This window comes from Triturus cristatus, chromosome 10, assembly GCF_964204655.1.
Source record: "Triturus cristatus chromosome 10, aTriCri1.1, whole genome shotgun sequence".
Lineage (NCBI taxonomy): Eukaryota > Metazoa > Chordata > Amphibia > Caudata > Salamandridae > Triturus > Triturus cristatus.
Window position 1 is genome coordinate 212,075,447 of NC_140593.1, and position 25,373 is coordinate 212,100,819.

Here is a 25,373-nt window from a genome sequence, read left to right on the forward strand (position 1 = left end):
TGCAGAGCTTTCACCATCAACACCACCCCCACTACCGCTGAAGTACCGCCTGACGATCCCAACTCTAAAACCCTGACATGCATCCTCCTCAACGTGCGCGCCCTTCACCGACACACCATAGACATCTGGGACCTGATCGACACCCTTTCGCCCGACGTCACCTTCTTCACAGAAACTTGGACCAATGCCTCCTCCGGCCCAACATCGCCACTGCCATACCTGACGGCTACAAAATCCAGAGAAAGGACTGCCTCCACTGCCCAGGAGGAGGATTCGCCATAACACACAAAAACCCCCTCCGACTTACCACCTCAAGCACGAGCGACCCCCACTCCAACATGGAACTCCTCAACTTCCAGATCCAGACCAGCCCCAGAACCAGGCTATGTGGGACCCTCATCTACAGACTGCCGGGACCTCGCACCCCATCCGCAACCACCATCGCTGAGCTCACCACACCCCATGCTATCACCTTCATGGACTACATTCTAATCGGGGACCTGAACGCAACCAACGCCAAGGAGTTGTTCAACGTCATACAACAGTTCTCAAAACTCCCCAGCGAATCCAACAACATCACACCTTCCCAGGAACTCTGCAACAAGCTCAGCTCATACTTCCACCTGAAGATCAAGGCCCTCTACGGCAACTTCAACGAACCGACGATGGAAAACAACCCCCCTCAAGGCCGCCGACAAGCCAACCATCATGGCCTGGGAACCCGCCACCGCCAAACACATCATTGCCACCAGGAGTCCCAACGGGCCCCTGCCCACCGCACATATTCCAGAGGGCCACCACCACCATCGCACCCGAACTAGGACTCAGCATCAACGCCTCCTTCAGGTCCGGCATCTTCCCAGACGACTGGAAGCGGGCAGAGGTTAAACCCCTCCTCAAGAAACCCACTGCCGACCCAACTGACCTGAAAATCTACCGATCCATCTCTCTCCTCCCCTTCGCGGCCAAAGTCACCAAGAGACTTATGAACGCCCAGCTGAAAACCTTCATCGAAGAGAACTCCATCCTAGACACCTCCCAGTCTGGATTCCGCAACAACCACAGCACCGAGACCACCCTCCTTGCCGCCACGGACGACATCTGCAGGCTACTAGACCAGGGACACACTGCAGCCCTCATCTAGACCTCTCCGCAGCCTTCTACACCGTTTTTACAACGCACTCTTGCAGCCACACTTCACAACACGGGCATACAAGGAGCCACCCTCGACTGGATCCAATCCTTTCTCTCCAGCAGAACCCAGAGGATCAGACTCCCTCCCTTCCTCTCCGCACCCACCAACATCAACTGCAGAGTACCCCAAGGATCATTACTCAGCCCCAAGCTCTTCAACATCTACATGGCCCCCCTCGCATCCATCATTAGACAGCATGGACACAGCATTGTATCCTACGCTGATGACACCCAGCTCATCCCCTCACTCACGAAGAACCCCAAAGACACCAGACTCTGTTTCCAGGAAGGAATGAAGAATGTGGCAGACTGGATGAAGGACAGCTGCTTGAAACTCAACTCAGAGAAGACCAAGGTCCTCATCCTTGGACCCCACACCTCTGCCTGGGACTAGACACCTGGTGGCCCCGCCTCGGAAATCCCCCCACTCTGACAGACCACGCACTAAACCTCAGCATCATCCTCGACTCCTCCCTCTCCATGAATTGCCAGATCAACGCCGTTGCCTCCACCAGTTTCAACTGCCTGCGCATCCCCTGCAAGACCTTCAAGTGGATCTCCCCGACTGCAGAAAGCCCTATACGCCAGAATCAACAGAACTCTACTACACAGACTCCAAACCATCCAGAATGCCGTGGCCAGACTCATCCTCGGAACACCTCGCCACGAACACATGACCCAACACCTACGAGACCTTCACTGGCTCCCTGTCGAGAAAAGGGTCCCTTTCAAACTCCTCACCCATGCCTACAAATCCCTTATCAACATCGGACCCAAATACCTCAACAAGAGAATTTCCTTCCACGTACCCAATCGGAACCTACGCTCCACCGAACTCACCTTGGCTGAGGTCCCCCGCATCCGCAGAAAAAGAACAGCCGGGAGAGCCTTCTCCCACATCGCAGCCAAGACCTGGATCGAGCTACCCGTGAACATCAGATGCTCCCCGACCGTGCACACGTTGAGGAAGGACCTCAAGAGTTAGCTCTTCGACTGATCCGGAGCTGCCCCCCCCAGTGTCTTGAGACCCTTGCGGGTGAGTAGCACGCTTTATAAACTCCTGATTGATTGATTGAAACTGGCAGGCCGGGTGGGAGGTATTGCATTTCCCCCGTACATGCTCCAGGCCTTCACTCACAAGGGAACAGATGAGTCTTACTTTCCATATCCCCCGAGCGCCCTCACCTCTACAAGGGGTTATTGGTTCTCCCTCTCGATGCTACCCACTTGGGGAACCCCCATAGTGTTTTGTTTGAATGTTTATTCGACCCTGCCTTCGCCCTTCCCTGTTGGGAGCAGGAGGCAAGAGGGATTGGGGAGGGGTTTATGGGGGATTGCGACATGGCAGGTTTGGGCTGCTGATGTGAGAGGGGGGAGGGGGAAGGGTTTGTTACATGCCACTTACCACTGACTTGACCAGCTATAGTATGACCTGGGTAGACACCCTACACGACTCACGTCTACTGCTCACCAACAGACCTCTGACAGCCCGCCATGGAGAGCTGACCTAGTCCACCCAAATACAACTTTCTGACCTGGAATGTGAGAGGTCTGGGGGACCACCGCAAGTGCCGCCATATTCTCTCCTACCTAGATCGACATAATATACACTGTGCCATGCTTCTGGAAACGCACCTCAGCCCCACCGCCCCAGTAACTTTTGCATCTTGCTGGGCGAGTTCTAGGAGTTTCTCCTCTTACTCTACCTATGCATGCGGAACAGCTATATTGGTTAAACATACACTTCCTTACATACCTATTGTGTCATATGCTGATCCACAGGGACGCTATTGTATCCTATTGGGCAGACCTGTTGTACAGTCTATTGTGTTCATCTCATGCTATGGGCCAAATGTGGATGATCCAGAATTCTTGCGGATACTTGAGGGCAAAATCCTGGCCATTGATTCAAAACATGTAATATGGAGAGGAGGCTTTAATGTTTCCTTTGACCCGACCCTAGACCACTTGTATTCACACCCTCATCATTACTCCAATGCGCACCACACCTTTAATCAAATTATTACTGACCACGGTCTCGTTGACGCCTGGCGCACACTCCATCCCCACGATAGGGAGGTGATCCTGCTTCTCTACTGCCCACTCCTCCTGGTCCAGAATCGAGAGACGGATCCTCTCTCAGAGACTGACTCCGTGGCTATCCTGGGTTTCTCATCTCCCCCGCACTTACTCTGACCATTCGCCGGTACTCATCACACTTGCACCCCCTCATGAAGAAGCGCCGTACCTGTCCTGGCGTCTACCCCTGCAGACCCTCTTAGACCCTGTATTTAAATCTGAACTCGAGCAGGAGATCGAGGACTTCTTTCCCCGCAACAAACACTCCATCACGCAATACTCTGTAGTATGGGAGGCCTTCAAGGTCACTGTGCACGTTATCTGCATCGCTAAAGGCGGAGGCGTTCTGAGAAATATCCGCTCCATGCTACATAAACTAGAGGCCGAACTCACACACACTGAAGCCCAGATGCTGAGCACCCCCACCCAGCACTACAATCGCGCCTGAGAGAACTTCTCTCTGACTATCAGGAGATGGCGGAATGGGAGAGTAAATTTCGAGGGAAATACCACCAGGCACGTCGCTATGGAGAGGGTGAGAGACCGGGGAAGGCGCTCGAGGCTTTAATCCGCCCACAAATATTTTCTAACAGTGTCCTTAAAATTGAAGATGAGGACGGCCACATACCTTGGAATACCTACGAGATTGCAGCAGCCTGTAGAACCTTTTACAAAACATTGTACATCTCACATAGGACACACCCCATTGATTTTACGCCCTTTTTCGAAGACACAACGATTGCTTGGCTTGGGGACACACAAGTAAACAACTAGAGAGTAAGGAAATAGGCACTTGTCCCTTTCCCAGAGTAATATGCAAAAACAACGTGGACAAGTCCTTAACGGGTTATAGTCATTGTTGCTGACCTTCACCCTGGTAGAGGAACGCAGACAACCAGTGGTTATCTTAGGAAACCCCTCACCCACCTACCTAGTAGGTGGCATGCTTCATCATCGGGGTCCAGCTGGATTGCTGAGTGCAGTCCAGCTGTGCTTCAATGCCTGATTTACAGCGGAGCGGGTTCTGGTGAAATGTGAAGAGCTATGTGAAGTGTGAATAAATTATAAAAATGTCTCTAGGAAATGCCTTTATAAAAGTTTTAATAGAAGGGTCCTAGGACATGAGTAAAAACATAGTCGGGATACATGTGAGTTGAAAATGTGCCTCAGTATCCCTAGTGAGTGTAGGTCTACTAGTTTCAGCCTTCTACGATATTCGTGAGGCTTTCTTCAGGACCATGAGCGTGAGTGTGGCCAAAAAACTAGGAGGCCACTCCAGATGTGTATGTCAACTCATGCCCTAAAGTGTGCAGTGAGTGAGGTGGGATCTCGTTACTTACAGATCCTTCGCGTTGAGTGTCTGAAAAGATACAGATCGACATACATATCTATAAACAGGTTGTATATTTCATGCATGTCTTAAGTTTCTGCACTTCTCCATGCATAGGGTTGTTCTGCAAGTGGTGGCACGGCTATGAAATGAAGGCATCATGCATGTGGCTTGGTGCGGGCATGCATGATGGCTGTCTATTGAATAACCAAGTGTGGCTACAATGTGCCGTGAGAGCACATCATTATGTTTATAAGGTGGCCCTTATTAGATTAACTTGCAGTTCTTGAACGTGTGACACAGTTCGTGCTATCAATGGTCGTGGGCAAATTGTGGCAATGGTGTCGCGCTGGTAGCCCTTGTGGTGGTCGGGATTTTAACATTATTATTGATTTATCTGGTGACATTTGCTGTGCGTGAATTATTTAAATCAAAGAAAACACATAAAATATAACTGTGATAATTCACTGGACATACCGACAAACAAGACATTTATATGTGGCTTACTTAAACTCCCCATGTGTTTGAATAAATGGATCCTGTCACACAGTGGAACTTCCTGTATTTGAAACCCTGGGGGAATTGAAATGGCAGTGAAAAGAATTGCGGTAAATAGTATTTCAGTAACCGCACATAGGTTCTAAGGATTGGAGCGCTTTGACTTACTTCGTCTTAGGATAGCATCCTCTGCAACCTACAGTGTGGACAGGATCCCGCCAATATGGTGTGTATCTCGTGTGCCCTAAATTGTAGTTGCATTAGTGGGTGTGGTCATGGCCAGGACGCTGGGTCACGTGGCATGCTAACGTGGGGATGTAAAACTAGAACGGCAACTGCTGGTTGCGTCTTGTCCCTAGTGATGGATGTGAGGATGACGATAACGCAATGCGCCCTTTTTTGAAGACACCGCAATTGCTCGTGAGACGGACATTCTGCCCCAGACAATGCGGGAGGCACTTATAATCTCCATCCCGAAGCCTGGGAAAACCGGCCACACAATGTGATTCATACAGGCCCCTCTCACTTATAAATGTGGATGCCAGGATATTAGCCAAGCTGATCGCGAACCGGATTAGCCCCCTCATGACCGCCCTGGTCCTTCCTGACAAGTCTGGGTTTGTGCCAAGTAGAGGTACATCTCATAATCTGCGTACGTTGTTCGCCGTCCTGAGGGATATTGACCCTGAAACCAACGCGGTGGCGGTCTTCCTTGATGCCACCAAAGCATTTGACACCTTAGAGTGGGATTACCTGACGTATGTCCTCCAGCGTACGGGCTTTCCCACCCCCTTTTTGGCATGGATAAATCTGCTATATACCGGCCTACAAGCCAGCAGCCTTGTGAACGGCGTTCGATCCTCTCAATTCGCAATAGCCACAGGCACCAGACAGGGGTGCCCCCTCTCGCCACTCCTTTTTGCCATGGCTATCGAGCCTCTGGCTGCCAAAATACACCAACATTATCGGGATCACGCCCTTATATATCCCAATAGACAAGTTCTCATTTCTTTATACGCCGACAACCTCACTCTATACCTTCGTAATCCAGAAGATGACCTCAACCCTATCCTGCGGCTGTTCATCCTTTTCAGTCATCTGTCTGGGGTTAATATTAATTTGGGGAAGTCTCAGTTGTTCCCTCTCACGGATGCCACTCCGTGGTACATCCCAGACTACCCTCTCGCGTGGTGTGAAGACACAGTTAAGTACCTCGGTAAAGTCATCACTTGTAACCGAAATTACTTGATGACGCTAACTATGAGCGCGCCCTTGACCTCATCACCGATAAGATAATGAGAAGAATCGCCATGCCCATCTCTTTAGCTGGGCTAGCTTCACTGATTAAGATGGTCATCCTGCCTAAACTACTCTACTACTTGTTTACTAACAATCCCTATGCCCCTAGTCTGCATTTCTTTAAAACCCTCAAAACTCAACTCATACGTCTCATGTGGGGAGGACAGCACACTGGGTTACAATGGGAAACTCTCATGCACCCCTTCGAGGTTGGGGGCTTTGAAATTAGCTGTACCCAGGCTCATTTTGCGTCATACTGGATGAACACCCTCCCTACATGCTGCACCTCGCAGTCGAAGAAGGCTATATGCTCCCGACCCCCTGCTCTGCATTTCTCAGCACGCCTGCCATCTCTCGTCATTTGGCCTCCACTACAGTGGAGTGTACCGTTAGCGCCTGGAAAGATATAGCCCGCTAACTCCAAGCACCTTTTCTATGCTCCCCCCTGCTCCCCCTCCAGGGTACCATGGATCTCCCCGTCACGCAGGATAATGCTGCTGCCAGTTCCTCCGTAAACTCTCCATCCCAATCTGGGGGAAATTATATAACACGGGAACATTCTGCACCAGCAAGGAATTCTTTGGCACTACCACACCCACCCCCCTGGAGCGCTTTTTCTATCTTAGGTTGCGGCAAGATGTGAAAGCCCTCACCCCATGCTTCCCGTAGGAGCCCCCCGTTATGGCCCCACTACATGCCCTCCTTCAGCAAACCAACCCCACGCACGTGGTCTCGTTGCTATATCGCACCACTCAGCGAGGCAGCATGCACACTCCCCCTCTGGCTCATTCCCATTGGGAGGAGGAACTAGGTTCCCCCATGACTGACGAACATTGGACATTTTGCTGCCAGCAGACTGGTAACATTTCTGTTAACAGCAGACTGCGTATCATACACTACAAATATATCCATCGACTCTATTACACACCTGCACATCTAAAACGCCTCTATCTCCGTGACACTGAGCGCTGTGACCACTGTGGTTGTGAAGGGGCGGACTTTCGACACCTAACTTGGGACTGTCCTCCCATACAGAGCTACTGGACAGAAGTATTGATGGCGCTTGACCAAATGACTGGACTACACGTTCCCAAAAAACCCCTAATGATGCTTCTGGGCCACACCGTGCCGCTAGCTACATCGGTGCGGCGCTACATCTACCTGGCGCTCCTTCGTGCAAAGAGACGGATCGCCTGCCGCTGGGACAGGGGACGGGCTCCCAAATTTAAAGAATGGATGCAGGACCTACTATATTGTCAGGAACAACTGCACATGTATGCTGACCTTCTGCCGCCCTCTTCCCGCACGCGCGACATTTGATCCCCTCTTCACTCATATCTTCTAGAACACCCAGTTGCTGAGAATAATGGTAACGAGCCACGCGCTCACGGGACTGGAGATAGCACATGAGAAACACATCTTAGCCCCCTATATATAGACCTACTCAGAGGTCACGGTCCACGGCATCTGGACACTCAGGACTATGGCTGCCTCCATCATTAGACTCAAGAACACCTGTCACGATGTTTGAATGGTCTATCTGAAATATCAGTATTATGAAGTGATAATGTTTATTTTTGCACTTGTCTCTTATCACAAAACTCAATAAAGATTTTTTTTAAAAAAGGCACTGCAATGGCAGGCCTGAGTTCCCTTTTTAAGGCTACTTGTGTGGGTGGCACAAATAGTGCTGCAGGCCCACTAGTAGCATTTGCATTACCAGCCCTGACACAAATAGTGCACTTTACTAGGCACTTTACTAGTAATGCAAACATACCAATCATGGACAACCAATTACCATAACACTTTATACCGGGAACACTTGCACTTTGACACTGTTTAGCCGTGGCAAAGTGTCCAAAGCATCTAAGTTGGCACCACCATGTCAGAAAAAAGATCTAGGGGGAAAGCAAAATGTTTAGGGAATTATCCAAAAAGGGCCAAGTCCTACATCTGACAATTGGGTATAAGCCAATTCTACCATGTTTAAAGGAGAGAGCACAAGCACTTTAGCACTGATTAACAGTGAGTCCAGAAAAAATAACATCAACAAAACAGGACGTTTGAACGCAAAATGTTAGGGAGAAAACCATGCCAAGGATTCCAGGTCAAACACTTTGCCGCTACATCTGTACCTATAATACGGCACCTGTGCAGCGGCAAAATGTTTCTCTTGTTATCATGGAGGCACTCCTATATGCTAAAGATGGCATACTGTTGAGAATCAAGCCAGTGCTATATGCGTGTCGGTGCAATCTGCATTATAGAATAGGCTGCATAAGCACCTGCAGCCCACTTTGTAATACCAAAACACTGCAGAGAACAGAAAGAAGGCACACAAATGTTGAACCACAAGGGCAATTTATGTAGTTCGGCTCCAGGTATGTCTTTCATTGGCTTGGTTTCCTGAGTTATTTAAGAGGCTTTGATTTCATGTGTAGAGACTGGTTAAGCACATTTCTGTCCCCAGGCTTCCTCCTGACTTTATGATAATCCTTGCATTGCTTCTTGCAATGATTTATCTTGTGATGGATGAGAATTGCCTGAAGAAATGCCTTTAGTGAATGATTCCCTTTCATATCTACTACAATGCCAGGAATTTCAATTTGCAATCTCCATACTGAGTTTATTAGCTGCTTAATGGATGACCAACAATTCCTACACCCATTGTATTGTTTGGCATGGTGGAGCCTCATTAATGATCTCTATGCTGCCCCTCTCCTCTGAAAGTAGTCCTCTTTCTTGCTTTGTCTACTCCCATGTAACACAGTGCAGTGGGAGCCCAACACAGTCTCTCCTTCCCCATAAAGACCCATTCTTCATTGCAAAACTTCTGCAGATTTCTGCATACACTATAGTAAAATGCAGTAAAACACTTGCCGTAAAATGCATTGCCGCCCTGCCAGATTTTGGAAGTGCATGCAAGTTTGTGCGATGTTGTTTTATTGAAGAATGACAACATTATCTAAACTTATTTTATCAACTCCTCATACGCATGCACATTTATTATCCTTTTTGCGAAGAAGAACTCTAGAGAAACTGAGAGTGACAGTAATAAACTTTAAACTGTAGCTGAGAAGCAGGAAGGACTAGGTCAATAGGTGAATAAGTTAATGTGGTCCAACCAGGTCTGTTTAAAAATGTTGAGTCAAGCCAGAGGGCTGTTATAGTAAGTAATTCAAACTGAATGCAGAATTGAAATACAAGTTACACTCAATGAACACTTGTCAAGGAAGGAAATGGAAATTATTTTTAAAACATTTCACAGATTCGATGAATATTCTACAGAGCAGCAAACATGCAATATATGAAATGTTAAAACAAGAACATCTCCTAATTTGCACCTGCCTCAAGGAGGCGACCAGCAATGTGGAACTACCCATGTAGAGGCACTGAGTATAAAGTTGAAGTATGTATCACTATTGCCAAGCTCTATAAAAAGGGCAAAGGGAAGTAAGATCTGAAAAGCATAATTTGAGTGAAAAAATCCAGGCATAGGCATCAATCCAAGAAATAGGTGGAAGAGGGGACTCCATCAATTTACTCAGAAGTAGGTCCTAAAAGACCAGGGGCCTTGTTTACAATCCCATTGCGCTGCCGGTGCGGCACAGTTTTAGACGCACCGGCAGCGCAGTGTGCCTGCCCATATTTACAAAGCCACATAAAGTCACCCTGCGTGACTTTTCATGTCCTTGTAAATACGGGCCCCTTTCATCCATTGGTGTGCATGAAAAGGGCGTTCCATGGGTGTTGCTGTGGGTGTACCAATGCAACATCCATGGAACCTGAAACATTCCCAGATTTACAAAGTGTTGTAAAGCTGGGAATGTGTCAGAATCCTACACCACCCCAAGGAAGGCGTAGGAGTGGCGCAACAAGGAGAAATACTTTTATTTCTCCTAATGTTGTGCTCTTCCAATGTGTGCTGCAGAAAGAAGAATAAACACAGCTTTAAAGATTGTTTTTGTGCAGGAAGGTATCCCTTCCTGCGCAGCAACAATCATCCCTGCAACCCAGGCACTCTTGTACCATGGCACAAGGGTGTTTGTGTTGGCGCACAAATGCTGTTGTGAGCCGGCGCAAGGTAGAAGGAGAGGAAGGTGCCGTACCTTGTAGATACAATGCATTCCTGCCCTTTAATTTTGTCGCACGGCAGCGCAGCAGGAAGGCTTGCTGTGCTGCCATGCATCAAAATATAGTAAATGAGCCTCTAGGTCTTTATTACAATAGCAACATAGAAAATGAATTACAATAAAATGAGGCCGTATACATTTGTAATAAATACAGCTACTAACACCAAGCATTTCAAATATTATTCTAAGGAGATGGTCAGTTTGAAACGCTATCAATTCACGTGGGCAAGTTCAGCTGAGGATTACCTAAATATCTTGGCCACTGTCTTTAAAGGCAAAATGTAGTTGTTTTAAAATCTTTAAATCCAAAAGTGCATTGCACAGCACAGTGGCAACCCTATTTACTGAAGGGATAGTAGAACTAAAGGTAAAACTAAATATTGTGTTCCTTCCCTGGAACATTAAATCACTAGAAGCCAACTTTCAAATTGTTTTTATTGCTAGATTAAGAGAATACATTTTCTTCAATACCTATAAAGGAGTAAGCAAAAAAAATATCATCCTTTGATTTCACTGCTCATATACAGCATTGCTGCAGTGTAAATTATTAATGATTTCAAGAATACTATGCAGTAGTGTAATTTAAAATGATGGGGCCCGCAGATTAGGAAGAGGGGCCCCTGAGTCTCCCATATGTCACAGATATTCATTTACCTTATAAAGAATAGTTTAGGGTCTCGTGAAGGGGCCCCCCTGCATCACAAGGGATGCAGGGGCTTCTTTATGCACCTGTTCTATCCAGTAAATTTGAGAAAGTTTGTTAAGCGACCTTCTGGAGAAACACCTGTTTATCTTAGTTGAAATAAATGAGGATCATGCTATGGTCAGGATAATGAATATGAGGTTGACAAGCTAAGTATTCTAACAGAAAAAAGAAACAAAACATGGTGGAAAGAGATATTAAGCCTTAAAAAGACAGGAACCATAAAGTGAGCAAACATAAGAGTGTAAACACTGACACAAATGAGCAAACACAATAATGCCCTAGAATGGATCCACTCCTTCCTCACTGGCCGAAAACAGAAAGTCAGACTTACACAGTTCTACTCGAAACCCACAGAGGTCAGCTGTGGAATGCCTCAGGTGTTCTCCCTGAGCCCCACCCTCTTCAACATCTACAAGGCCCCGCTTGCAGCCATTGTCAGAAGCAACGGACACAACATTGTCTCCTACGCTGAGGACACTCAGCTGATTCTCTCCCTCACTGACGAGACCACAGCCGCCAAGAGCAACTTCCACAATGGGATGAAGCTGGTTGCCACTTGGAAGAAAAACAGCTGCCTCAACCTCAATTCGGAGAAGACCGAAGTCCTCATCATGGGCACCACCACTTCCGCTTGGGATGACTCCTGGTTGCTGGCAGTGCTCGGATGCCCACCCACTCCAATGGATCACGCATGAAACCTCAGCATCATCCTAGACTCCCTACTCTCAATGACCCACCACATCAACACCGTCTCATCCTCCGCACGCTCCTTCTGCTTTGGAAGATCTTCAAGTGGACCCCCACCGAGTCCAAGGAAATGGTCACCCACGCGCTCATCAGCATCAGACTCGACTATGGCAAACACTCTATGCCAGCACCACTCAAAAACTCCTAAAGAAACTTCAGAACATCTAGAACTCAACCACATCACCAGTCACCTGAGAGACCTCCATTGGCTCTCGATCAACAAAAGAATCACCTTCAAGCTCCTTCCACATGCCTACAGAGCCCTCCATAATGCCGGACCTGCATACCTCAACCACTGCTTCTCCTTCAATACACCCTTCTGACATCTCTGCTCCACCCACCTGGCCCTAGCCACCATCTCACAGATCTGGAAGACCTCAGTCAGAAGAAGAGCTTTCTCCTACCTTGCTGCAGAGACATGGAACTCTCTGCCTCTACACCTCAGGCAATAACCGTCACTGCTTCAATTCAGGAAGGACCTTAAGACCTGGATCTTTGACTGAACCACAGACCAAAACTCCCCCACACAGAGCCTTGATACTCTTATGGGTGAGTAGTCATGCTTACAAGAAACCTGATTGATTGAAACACTATACTTTTACCATTTGTTTAAAGCAGATGGCATGAAATACTTTTTAGAGCAGATAACTTTAGTTGCATTCACTTTGTCTGCTTTGCATCATGGAGGGTAGTTGCCTGCACTTATTTGTTGACTTACAGGATTGTTCATGTGTTCATAGAACTTCACACATCTAAATGAAAATATTAGCATTGAGATGTAAATGCAGTTATTCAGGCTATTGTGCTTTTTTGCTATGATTTTCTTTTCATGGCACCCACGTTTATGTCATGTCAGGGAAAGCTGTTGTTTTACTTTGTAATTGTTCGAGAATCCAAACAACAAACTCTCATTACATTGAATATGTGGAGTCAGATTATGAATCAGAATGAGAAGAAGAGGAGGCTGTGTTCTCAGTGCTGTAAAATGAGGCATTAAAGCCATACATCTTCCAGAACTACTCTTTTTGTTGATTACTTCTTGCAGAATATGTATGAGCAGAATCACCTCAACATTAATTTATATGTATTTACACTGTCATCTCGACCTAGTAGACTCGTCTTTGGAGGCAGCAAGAAAGATATGGTACATTTGTAAGAAATGGTTTTATTTTTTATTTCACACAGTTAAAATCAGTTTTGAAGCTGAGCAGGTATTCTAGTTTATTTGTCTGGCCATACAGCAATCAGACTAAACTCTGCAAACTGTAATAATAAACTCACAAACTCAAAAAAGAGTACTACTAACCCCTGTGTAGTTGGTTATTGGTTTGGTCATACCAGAATGACCTGACATGTCCTGGACAAAATTCTCCTCACATATCAAACATTGCTTGTGCTGCACAATACAGCACCCATCCAATGTGAGAAATGCTATGGTACGCTTCCAGTATAAAGCCTATGCTAGACTTATGCTAGACAGCAAGCACACAATCTTTGCATCATTGTGGTGTGGCACTAGGTAGCCTTAAGGAGCTGCAGCACAGTCTCAGAGCTTAATAGCAGACAATATTTAGCAAATATTGCTTAATACATCTCTCCCCGCAGTGCAATGCAGTGTAAGAAATTTAGTTTCAAAACATTCACTTATTCTTTGGAAACACATATCATTTTCCATTTAGGAAAACAGGCTGCATTTAAAAAAGATTGCTTTATTGAAAAGAAATCACAGACATGGTGGTCTACTGGCCAAGCAGGACACCATGCCTCTGATTAAAGCCAATTGTAGTGTTGCAATTTATGAGTTATCTCATTATTATTTCTAAGGTAGGCCGAACTTCGACTCACTATGATTCTGTATTTTGTAAACCAACCTAATATTATGTAGGTTGGTTCATAAAATACAAATGCTTTCAGTAAAATGTTGTGTTTTGGTGAATGGGTCCTCGTTCTTTAGTCCTATAAAAAATATCTTGCAAAGCAAAGAAACAAAAGGGATTCACTCAAACTGATTTTTTCGGGTGTAACTGCATACAATAGTTGAATTATGAAAGTGGCCATGCATACATTTTCAACAAATGCACAGAAGTATATTGACAATTAATTTATGCGATTGATCGAGGCAGATGTGTGTACTGTAGACAATGCATCTGTGCATTTCATTTTGTCATACAATTGCATAGTTGTCACACAAAGGGGAATATGCAAAGATCCAGAAAGTGGTGCATTTTTGGTTTCCAAAATGGTGAAACACTGCGAGCATGCGTTTCTGTGCACCTGCCATACATCCAAATTAATCGGTCTTCAGTTTTGCAGAAAGCAGGGTCAGACTGACTTTTAGCACAATTGGGCAGTACCAGAAGGGCTGGTCTGACATGTCAGAGTGTGAGCAGGTTATATGGCTGTTTGTGGACTGTTGTATGTTGTGTGGAATGTTGTATGGCGATTTTTACTGTTGATTTAGCCGATATTACATCAAACATTATCTGCAGCAAAACCAAATGCATGCAGTCTCTCATGTATGAAAAACACCCCTTTTTTAAGTTTAAAACTGCCTTGATTTGAAAGTGTGGGCAATGTTTTTAGCAATCTGATTTGCTAATATGGGCCACTTTTATTTCAGTGCACAGGCCGAATATATATATATTTCACCCCTCTTCAGCCAGGATAGCTTGATTCCAGTGGCATGGAGAGCACGGGAACCACGTCTGGTCATACCCGTCCCACTCGGGGTGACAAATGCAAAAACAACAGTTGATGGACAGAATGCAGAACAATGTCATACATTCACCCCCGTACAGAGATCTGGGCCTAAATCCATTGTTTTTTTGCTCACCATGCCATTCCAGTTTGAACCCAGCCATATGCAAATCAGTCTTGACCCTGTTCCTCATGGGAAAAGTCCAGCCTGAACTAGATTCAAGCCAGCCTGGCTGAAGAAGGGCGCCATACTCTGAAACCGGTCCCAGGATGCTTGTTTCTGGTCCAGTGAGTACCTGGCCTGGCAGTTCCGTCTGGACTGTTCCCATGGGGCACAGGGTCAAGACTGATTTGCATATGGCTGGGTCCGAACTAGGGGGCCGTAGTGGGCAAAAGAACGATGGATTTAACCCAGATCTTTTGACTGGGTGAGAATGTTAGCATTGTCAGCACTCAGTCCATCATTTGATTGCTGTAACACTTTTCGCCCTAAGTGGGATGGGTATGCCCAGACGTGGGTCCCTTGCTCACTGTGCCTCTGGATTCAAGATAGCCTGGCTGAAGAAGGGCACCATACCCTGAAACCGGTCCCAGGATGCTTGTTTCCGGTCCAGCGAGGACCTGGCCTGGTTGTTCGGTCTGGACTGTTCCCATGGGGCACAGGGTGAAGACTGATTTGCATATGGCTGGGTCCGAACTGGGGGGGGCATAGTGGGCAAAAGAACGATGGATTTAACCCAGATCTTTTGACTGGGGTAGAATGTTTGAATTGTCAGCATTCCGTCCATCATTTGTTTGCTGTAACACTTTTCGCCCTAAGTGAGATGGGTATGCCCAGACGTGGGTCCCTTGCTCACTGTGCCTCTGGATTCAAGCTAGCCTGGCTGAAGAAGGGCGCCATACCCTGAAACCGGTCACAGGATGCTTGTTTTCGGTCCAGCGAGGACCTGGCCTGGCAGTTCGGTCTGTACTTTTCCCACGGGGCACAGGGTCAAGACTGATTTGCATATGGCTGGGTCTGAACTGGGGAGCGTAGTGGGCAAAAGAACGATGGATTTAACCCAGCTCTTTTGACTGGGGGAGAATGTTTGCATTGTCAGCATTCCGTCCATCATTTGTTTGCTGTAACTATTTTCGGTCCCAGTCTGAAACAGGCAGAAAGTAAAGGAAAATGTGGGAAAGTGCGCTAAACGTTCCCATTTTACAGCATAAATAAAGTAAAAAGTGCAATGCGTGAAGTGAAAATACCTTTTTCCATAACTATATCAAAGTAAAATAAAAATCTACAATTTTCATAACTTCAGGCTTGTGAAGGGCTATGAGAAGTTCCACATCTTTAATTCTTTAAGCCTTTAAGTCACCATTACACATAATTCTCAAACCACACAGAATATCTAAGGTTTGATATGAGGGAAGCTTCTCCATGACCAGGGCTAGACTGGGAATTATAAGAAACTCCGGCAAAAATGTTCAAACTTACCCACCCCCTTCCTCCTCTTTCATCTCCCTCTCTCCTCTGTCTCTTTCTTCTCTTGCCTCTCTTGTTCCCGTTTTAAATACGTGGGGGGGGGGGGGGCAGTAAAAAAGTCAAGGTGCCAGCAGTCGGCCTCTGCCTTCAAAAGCCAACCTTAAATGGCTCCAGTCTACCAGGAAAATGCCTGATGCAATACATGGGCAGTCCTGCCCAGTGCATGACAACTGTGACTTACAAGCATTATTTACAGAAGTGTTATTTGTCTTGAATCACTGGGGAGGAACATTAAAGCAAGATACACACTTGAATACAAAGTATTACAACATGCCAGAGTGATCCGGTTTAGAGCAGTGGTTCTTAACCTTTCAACTACTGTTGACCTCCACTAAATCATTATTGAAAGCAGGGGCCTTTGACCTAATGGATTTCTATGATTTGAACTTCTAAAAAATACACAGAACTACAGAAACAAGTATACATCAAACAAATACACAAATTATTAAATATTTTAATTTACAACAAAAAATAAACTAAATTCGAAATTTTTATGGGAAGGTTAGATAGTTTATTTCTTAAAGACAAAGCGATATGCCTGACCTTAGCATATTGCTGTGTCATTTTTGCTCTTAATGCTTATCTCTCTTTGTCATTGCATACTAGTGGGTTAATTGAGACCACCAGTAGTCCATCCAACTGATTCTTGTGCTCCTTCTAGTTCCACGAATCAAGCTAAGGATACTTCATTTGTAGCCCCCAATTTCATATTTCTTCAAATTTATAGAGCTTTTAAAATGTTTAATTTTGTATTTTGTTCCTGTATATATTTTATAACTCTTCTAACATTATTTAATGTTCTAAACAATCTCAGTTTGCTTGGGTAGGCATTGAATACCTCCCATGTGTCTGCTTACCCCATTAAGAGCAGCTGATTTAGAGTACTCATGAGAAAAATCTAACTAAGGTATGCAATTGAATACAATTCTTTTTTCCTGGGTTTATCATAAGCAGGGACATTGGAAATCGCAATTCTGCAGTTGTGTCTTTTTTTTCACATACTTAAAGATTTTCCAAATTTTCTGCATAATCAATAATCTGCTGCGTAATCTACAGATTCTAACAAAAAAAAGGTGATTCTTGCTCGAATGATTAAAAAGTTACTGAAACGTGGTGATATGTGTTCACAAACATTGGGAAGACCCTTCACAAAGGTTAACTGGTCATCTTTCAGTTGCTTATTTATGTATTTGGTTGTGAAACCGGTACTAATTAGGTGAAATCTTTGCCTAGAGAATATTACCATGTGTAAAAAAATTCTAGATAATGAGCTAATATTATCAACAAATGTGCCACATTATGCCGCATAAATTGCCTTTTCTACTAAATAATTTAGACAACTTTGCCATATAATTTGGTGCTCCCCTGCCACATAATTCCAATAGCCTGATCTTGAACTTGTGTCACAAAAACACCTGTGGGAGGAAACTACACATGTGCATAGGGATATGAAAAGAAGGAAACTCTGCGAGCTATGGATAATCCTCCAATAGTGAAACTATGCTAGCATAATAAAAACTTTGCACATCCCTTCTTTACATTTTGCCTTTGTAACGCATTATATTAGTTTCAGGACAGTAAATTGAGCAAAATATTAATATGGCAGCAATGTGAGTGAATTTTATACAGACTTAATTTAGTTTAGTTCGGATCTAAAAGTGGGTTGGTATACTTTAATACATCAAAGTTCCACACGTCATTGACATCAGATAAGCTAAACAGCTATGAGTCATTGTTTATTTAGAAATCTGTTTATTGAGTTTGCAGGTGGAATCACATATTACATCATATATAGTCAGTGAGCATCGTTACATGTATCACTTGGCTAAATGTCAGCGCACAACGCATGTAGTCCAGCTGCGTTACATTAACTGAGAAGTAAACAGCAGTGTCCAAATTTACAACCTGCGAGGTTCTGAGCAAATCTCTCGCCATGCGTGATGCTGTGGCCGTAGCCCTCGTGGAGAGCATCCGCTCACCATCTCCTGTATCAGTTACGTGCCAATCCCGGTGCATCCCCAAACAGTTATACAAACAGTGCTAAACTCCCCGCTCAGTGACCGGGTAGCTGTCTCCTCAACAGCCTAGCAACTAAAACAACTTCCAACAGCAGCTTGCAAGTTCTATTTTAAACGGCCCCTCCCTTCTGATCCCCTTCCCCGTCAGATTCCAAACTCCCCAGCCCCCACCGTCAGGACCAATTCAAGCACTAAGATTCGGTCCGCGACATGCACTGGCCTCACTTTTAAGCCTGCCACACCCGCCAGCGCAGCATCTCCACCAGGCTGATTGCGCCCCCTCGCCTAGCTCAGCTCCGACAGCGCGTCCCTGCCACCACCCGGGGTCACCCCTTCCGATTGCAGCAGAGCCTGCAGTATCTCCCCCCATTGGGATGCGATGGGTGTCACTCTAAGGCCCAGCGTCTCCTCCCGCCGAAGTGCCACCTCCTCCGCCTTCGCCCACACCAGTAAAGAACTACGCCATGCCCGCACATGTGGCGCCACGTCTGCCTTCCAGCATTTGGTGATAAGTCGCTTAGCCACTACGATCCCCAGATCGAGAAAACGAGAGGCCACCTTAGCCGGGGGCGGCCGGTGAAAGAGATGTAGTAAATAAGTGGGCCACTCAGATGGAATTTCCCGGCCCGTACACCTGCGGAGCTCCCCATGTATCGCCTGCCAGTACATTTGTAGTGCTGGGCAGCCCCACAGCATGTGGAGTAGGTCGGCGTCAACCACTGCGCAGCGGGGGCAGCATGCGTCTACGCGATGAAAATACTTATTAATGGCAGCCAGCGTAAGGTAGGCCCTGTGCAGGATAAAAAACTGTATTTGACGTAATCTCATGTTCCGAGGTATCCTCCTCGGCCCCTGCAGCACCCTCTCCCACTCTTTATCTACCATAGGGCGAACAAGATCCCCCTCCCATTTCTCGTGCAGTGTCACTAGGCTCGGCGCCGCGTGTATCCGCAAGGCCGCAGCAAACCATTTGATTAGATGCCCCCCTCGGCCCATGACATGGAGGTATTGCAGCACTAAGTGTTGCTCCGGCTCTTCCCGTACGTCCCCCCATTGACCCATCAGCGGCTCTACCAGAGCCCGGTGTTGGAGAAACTGGCCCTGTGCCAGCCCCGTCTCCTTCGCCAGGGTCACGAACGGCAGGAGGCCCCCTTCATGGTATAAGTCCGCCAGTGTGTGGATATCCGCCGCGTGCCAATCCCTAAGGTCTGCAGCACCAAGCGTGCCTCGCCCGCAAGGGGAACACTCCAGAGGAATGGCCGGGGCGTATGGGATCCTGGCCCGTGTCAGCCGGAGACATCGACGGTAGCATTTATACGCCACCACTAGCAACAACGGTTCGGGCTTGTGCGCGCGAGTCGTCAGGTGGAAGATTCGGAGGAGCTCCGTCAATGCCAGCGGCGGGTTCACCACCATCGCCGTGTCCTCGCGGCATCTGTCAGCTAGCCAGCGGGCCACCCATTGCAGCTGCGCTGCCAGATAGTAGTGCAACAGCTATGAGTCATTGTTAGCAGTCCCCTAGGACAAAAATCAAACGTTCCGGTTTATTTTTCCGTGGAAAGCAGCAAAGTATAGCCACAAAACGCTATTGGAGCACTTTGGGGCATATTATCAAGAAACGGGGTTAAAATTATCGCCGCTTTAGCAGCAGAAAACTGCCGGTAAAGCGGCGATAATGGGCTTGATAATATGCCCTTGAGAATTCCCATAGAAGCCCATGTCTGGTGTCAACATGGGCTTCTATTGGAATTCTCTGCGGCATATTATCAAGCCAATTATCGCCGTTAAAGCTAAAGCGGCGATAATTTTAACTCCGTGCTTAATAATATGCCCCTGTGTTTTGCATTTTTCGATGTCTTGGAGTACGTCTGGCATAAAAAAAAAACGTTAACTTTTTATCTTGAAAATAGTTTAACTCTGCAATTGTTGGGCAGAAATATAACTCAATGATGCACTCTCGCATAATGAAGCGCACTTTTAAAACAATGCCAAAGGGGCTGCAAACCAAATATGAATACATTCTGTCTCTGGTCTATTAGGAGTAGAAAAAATAGAAAACTTTGCTGACACAGCCATTTCAGTAGGGAATAATTTGGGGTTACTTTTTCTGTTAATAAGTGAAAATTTTGCAAAGGAAACTAAGGTACATTGTTAAGTGATAATAGAATTATATAAAATAGAAATGCTTCCACCATATGCTGCTATAACTTATTATCAATTGAGTTTACTTTCACTGGTCCTTTTTAAAAGTAGAAATGCTATAAATCATTGTGAAATGTATTCTTCATCAGCAATGATAAATTAGACAGCTTTTGTTTTTCAAAGAAAATCTAATCAATGAAAAATACATGTTCAGGTGGAACTACAAAACAAAGCAGCAGTCTGCACACCACCAGAGAATGCCAGAGAACCCATCTTGCTAAACAGTAAATTGGGTATACTGTGAATAAGGACCTCTCTGCTTAATTTATGGAAATAAAACTGTAGTGCTTGAGGGCATCCACAAAATAAATCAAGCAAACACAGACAAGTGATCTGAAGAGTTTTGTGCTTAGTATGCACATATAATTCTCTAAAATACGTGCTGACATCAGATTATTAAAATCCAGAAGAGCGCAAATCTTGATTGAACCTTTTTCGCCAAATCAAAGCCACTGAAAACCATCACTAGTATTCAGAGTGTTTAAAGTATTGATTTATGATTGCAGATCAATTCACATAATACATACTGCCTTACTATTGTGTTATCTCTGCAATTTGAGCGAGCAGCAACAGCTTCGGGTTCATACTTTCTAAATAACAAACAACTTTATATGGAATAAAATACACATTTCCTAAGATCACCCCACATTTGATATATTTGCTGTTTTAAAGTGAATAAAAACAAGCCAATGGATCAATAGCTGCAAAAAGAGCAAGCTCTGTACAAACAAGGCAAAACTAACCAGTGAGTGGTGCAATACTGACACACTTCTCCAGACCAATATTCTTACACAACGGTGTTACAAAATACAGACAACGTGTGTTAGAAATTGGATTTTGGTTGGTAGAGGTATGTACCCTGTACAAGCAGTAACAACAATTCTATTTGGAGCAAGTAACAAACACACCCTAAATTAACCTGTGCTCCCTTCCTAGTAGCTTGGCACAGAGCAGCAAAACATAACTTAAGAAGCAATGTGTAAAGTATTTGTGCAACACTTCAAACAGTAAAACAGTGACATCAGGCAAAAAAGATATTGCACTTCAGAAGAATAGAGCTTAATTTAATGACCAAATCAACTGAAATTTGGTGCTTAAAAGCAGAAAGCATCAACCGGGAGTGTCTGGGAGCACTAGACCAGGTCAAATCCAAAGGTTTATGCCAACCACAATGGAGCGTGGGTCAGCTACAGGGGCAAGATTTGGCCTTGTGAACAAAAGTACCTTGGTTTGCGAGGAGAGTGGAGGCGAGGTGATGTGTTTATTCCACTCCTACAGCGAGAAGGATGTGCCAGTTCAAATCCACGCTATGGCGATGATGAAATGTGCATTCACATAGAGGGAATGTGCGGGTTCCAAGGTGTCTATCGACACCAATGAGTTGGTTCTTTTGAAGTAGCACTACTAGTACCACTTCCAAGGGTCCAGGACTGAGTTGCACCACTTGGCAGGTCAGACTCACAGATGGCAGAGTTCAGGTACTGCAGCAGGATGGTTAGAAGTCTTTTATGTCCCTAAGACTTCAATAAGGAATCATGCCAGCATGTCTTTGGGGTCACTCTAGGGTGAAGCGGTGTCGGTTCAGGCTTTTTCAGTCAGGCCAGCAGGGTAGTAGGCAGCAGAAATGCAGTTCTTCTAGAGCAGTAGTCAAGCAGAGTGGCAGTCCTTCAGCAGCACAGCAGTCTTTCTTCCTGGCTGAGTCTCCACAAATCCAGAAGTGTACTAAAGTGGTAGGGTCTGAAGTCCAGTTCTTATACCCAGTCTTTGAAGTGGGGGAAAGGAAGCGCAGAGAGGTCCTCCCTTCCTACCCTGGCTCCAGACTCTTTACAGGGGGGGTATCCAGCCTTTTGTGTAGGGACAGGACACAGCCTATTTACAAGTATGTATCAGGCTGTTCCCAGCTCCTCCTTCTCATCCCCCCAGGATGGTCCATCAGGTCACACCTAAGCTCCCATTGTGTGTGGCTGTCTGCAGGGAATGCACAAAGCCCAAGTCCCAGAATCCCCCTTGAAGACAGGCTGCAGGTACATGGGGCTAAAAGCAGATAAATATGATCTTTAAAAAAGTGGCGATTAAAAAATTGTAATGATAAATTTGACATCGCCATTAATGAGGATTTATAATTACAGTTCCATAGACAGTAACCATGACAGATCTACCTCCATCCAATTGGGAATTACAGCTCATTTAATGTAACAAGGCATTCTTAATGTTAACCTATGTGAGGGGTAGGACTCACCATAGTGAAAAATAAATTTGGGAGTTTTTCACTACCATGACATGTAAAACTGAAAAGTACATACCCTACCTTTTAATTACACAGCACCCTGCCCTTTGGGCAAACTAGGGCCTATCATAGGGGGGACTGATATGAAATAATAATGGGAATCTGAGGCTAGGCAAGGCACTTTCAATGCCAAGTCGACATGACAGGGTAGACTGCACACAGAGGCTCTGCAGTGACATGCCTGGGACACGTTTAAAGGGCTAATTAAGTGGGTGGCACAACAAGTGCTGCTGGCCCACAAGTAACATTTAATTTCCTAGTCCTGAGGACATATGGTTCAGTTTGATAGGGACATATAGGTAAATTCAGTATGCCAAGTGTGGATAATCCAGTCAATCCATGTTTAGGGGAGTGATATGTATAATGCAGTCAATCCATGTTTACGGGAGTGAATACAAGCATTTTAGCACAGGTTAGAAGTGGTAAAGTGCACAGAGTCCTAAGGCCAACAAAATTGAATACAGCAAAATTGGAGGCAAGCAGGCAAAAGGTTTGGGGGAAGACCATCCTAAAACTAGAAGGTCTAACAACATGAAACAGCAATTGTTTTGCTTAGTCAACTCCAACATAAAGGTCCTTATTACAGGGTTGTTAATCCTGAATCCTGGAGTTGACTCCAGGATTCAGACGCCATCCACTCCAGTTCATCAGCCAAGGACAGTGCTTAAGCAACAACCATGACGCGGCTTGCACCATGACCTTTCAGCACCTCTACGAGCACTGCATCACGCCACCCTGCTGCACTTCGCACTGCAGCAACCGATGCCTGCCGACACTCCAGACTTCAACCCAGAGGAGTTCGATCAGCAAGGCCTGGGACTCCGAGGGCCCGACGACCCCTGCACCGAACCAATGCCTGCTGACGCCAGTTCATCAGAGCTCAATAAGAGGTCGCTGACTCCCTGCATTTCCAAAGGTACTGTATTGCGGGTCTTCCCAACACCGTAGCTGTCCCGCGATCAGCCAGAACTGTTTAGATTTCTTCTAAACAGAGTATTGTTACCGAGCAAGAAATAAATTAAACATTCCAAGTTAGATCATATCAAACTATCAGTCCAATAAAGTTGCGGGATTCCAAGTATTCTCAAAAAGTTATCTTCTTTATTTTCTTGTTATTGCTTTTGTAGATATATAACACATAACTTCTTTGATGATGAATTGGAATAAATGACATCACCGAATGTAGCCAATGTAACCAATAACGTTTTATCTTGATAATAGTTTAATTCTGTAATTGAAGGGAAGAAATATAACTCAATGATGCACGCTCGCCTAATGATGCGCACTTTTAAAACAATGCTAAGGGGGCTGCAAACCAAATATGAATGCATTCTGTCTCCGGTCTATTAGGAGTAGAGAAAATAGAAACTTTGCTGACACAGCCATTTCAGTAGGAAATAATTTGGGGTTACTTTTTCTGTTAATTAGTGAACATTTTGCAAAGGAAACTAAGGTACATTGTTAAGTGATAATAGACTTATATAGAATAGAAATGCATCCACCATATGCTGCTATAACTTATCATCAATTGAGTTTACTTTCACTGGTCCTTTTTAAAAGTAGAAATGCTATAAATCATTGTGAAATGTATACTTTCTCAGCAACGATAAATTAGACAGCTTTTGTTTTTCAAAGAAAATCTAATCAATGAAAAATACATGTTCAGGTGGAACTACAAAACAAAGCAGCAGTCTGCACACCACCAGAGAAAACCAGAGAACCCATTTTGCTAAACAGTAAATTGGGTATACTGTGAATAAGGACCTCTCTGCTTAATTCATGGAAATAAAACTGTAGTGCTTGAGGGCATCCACAAAATAAATCAAGCAAACACAGACAAGTGATCTGAAGAGTTTTGCGCTTAGTATGCACAAATAATTGTCTAAAATAAGTGCTGACATCAGATTATTAAAATCCAGAAGAGCGCAAATCTTGATTGAACCTTTTTGACCAAATCAAAGCCACTGAAAACCATCACTAGTATTCAGAGTGTTTAAAGTATTAATTTATGATTGCAGATCAATTCACATAATACATACTGCCTTACTATTGTGTTATCTCTGCAATTTGAGCGAGCAGCAACAGCTTCGGGTTCATACTTTCTAAATAACAAACAACTTTATATGGAATAAAATACCCATTTCTCAGATCACCCCACATTTGATATATTTGCTGTTTTAAAGTGAATAAAAACAAGCCAATGGATCAATAGTTGCAAAAAGAACAACCGCTGTACAAACAAGGCAAAACTAACCAGTGAGTGGTGCAATACTGACACACTTCTCTAGACCAATATTCTTACACAACGGTGATACAAAATACAGACAACGTGTGTTAGAAATTGGATTTTGGTTGGCAGAGGTATGTACCCTGTCCAAGCAGTAACAACAATTCTATTTGGAGTAAGTAACAAACACACCCTAAATTAACCTGTGCTCACTTCCTAGTAGCTTAGCACAGAGCAGCAAAACATAACTTAAGAAGCAATGTGTAAAGTATTTGTGCAACACTTCAAACAGTAAAACAGTGACAGCATCAGGCAAAAAAGATATTGCACCTGGTTAGAAGAATAGAGCTTAATTTAATGACCAAATCAACTGAAATTTAGTGCTTAAAAGCAGAAAGCATCAACCGGGAATGTCTGACAGCACTAGA

The 25,373-nt window shown here is 45.1% G+C and overlaps 1 protein-coding gene across 1 annotated transcript in view; it reads right to left on the reverse strand.

The window, feature by feature from the left end:
• PLXDC2 (plexin domain containing 2) overlaps nt 1-25,373 on the reverse strand; it is a 1,457,706-nt gene that overhangs the window by 141,722 nt on the left and 1,290,611 nt on the right. The window lies entirely within an intron of this gene.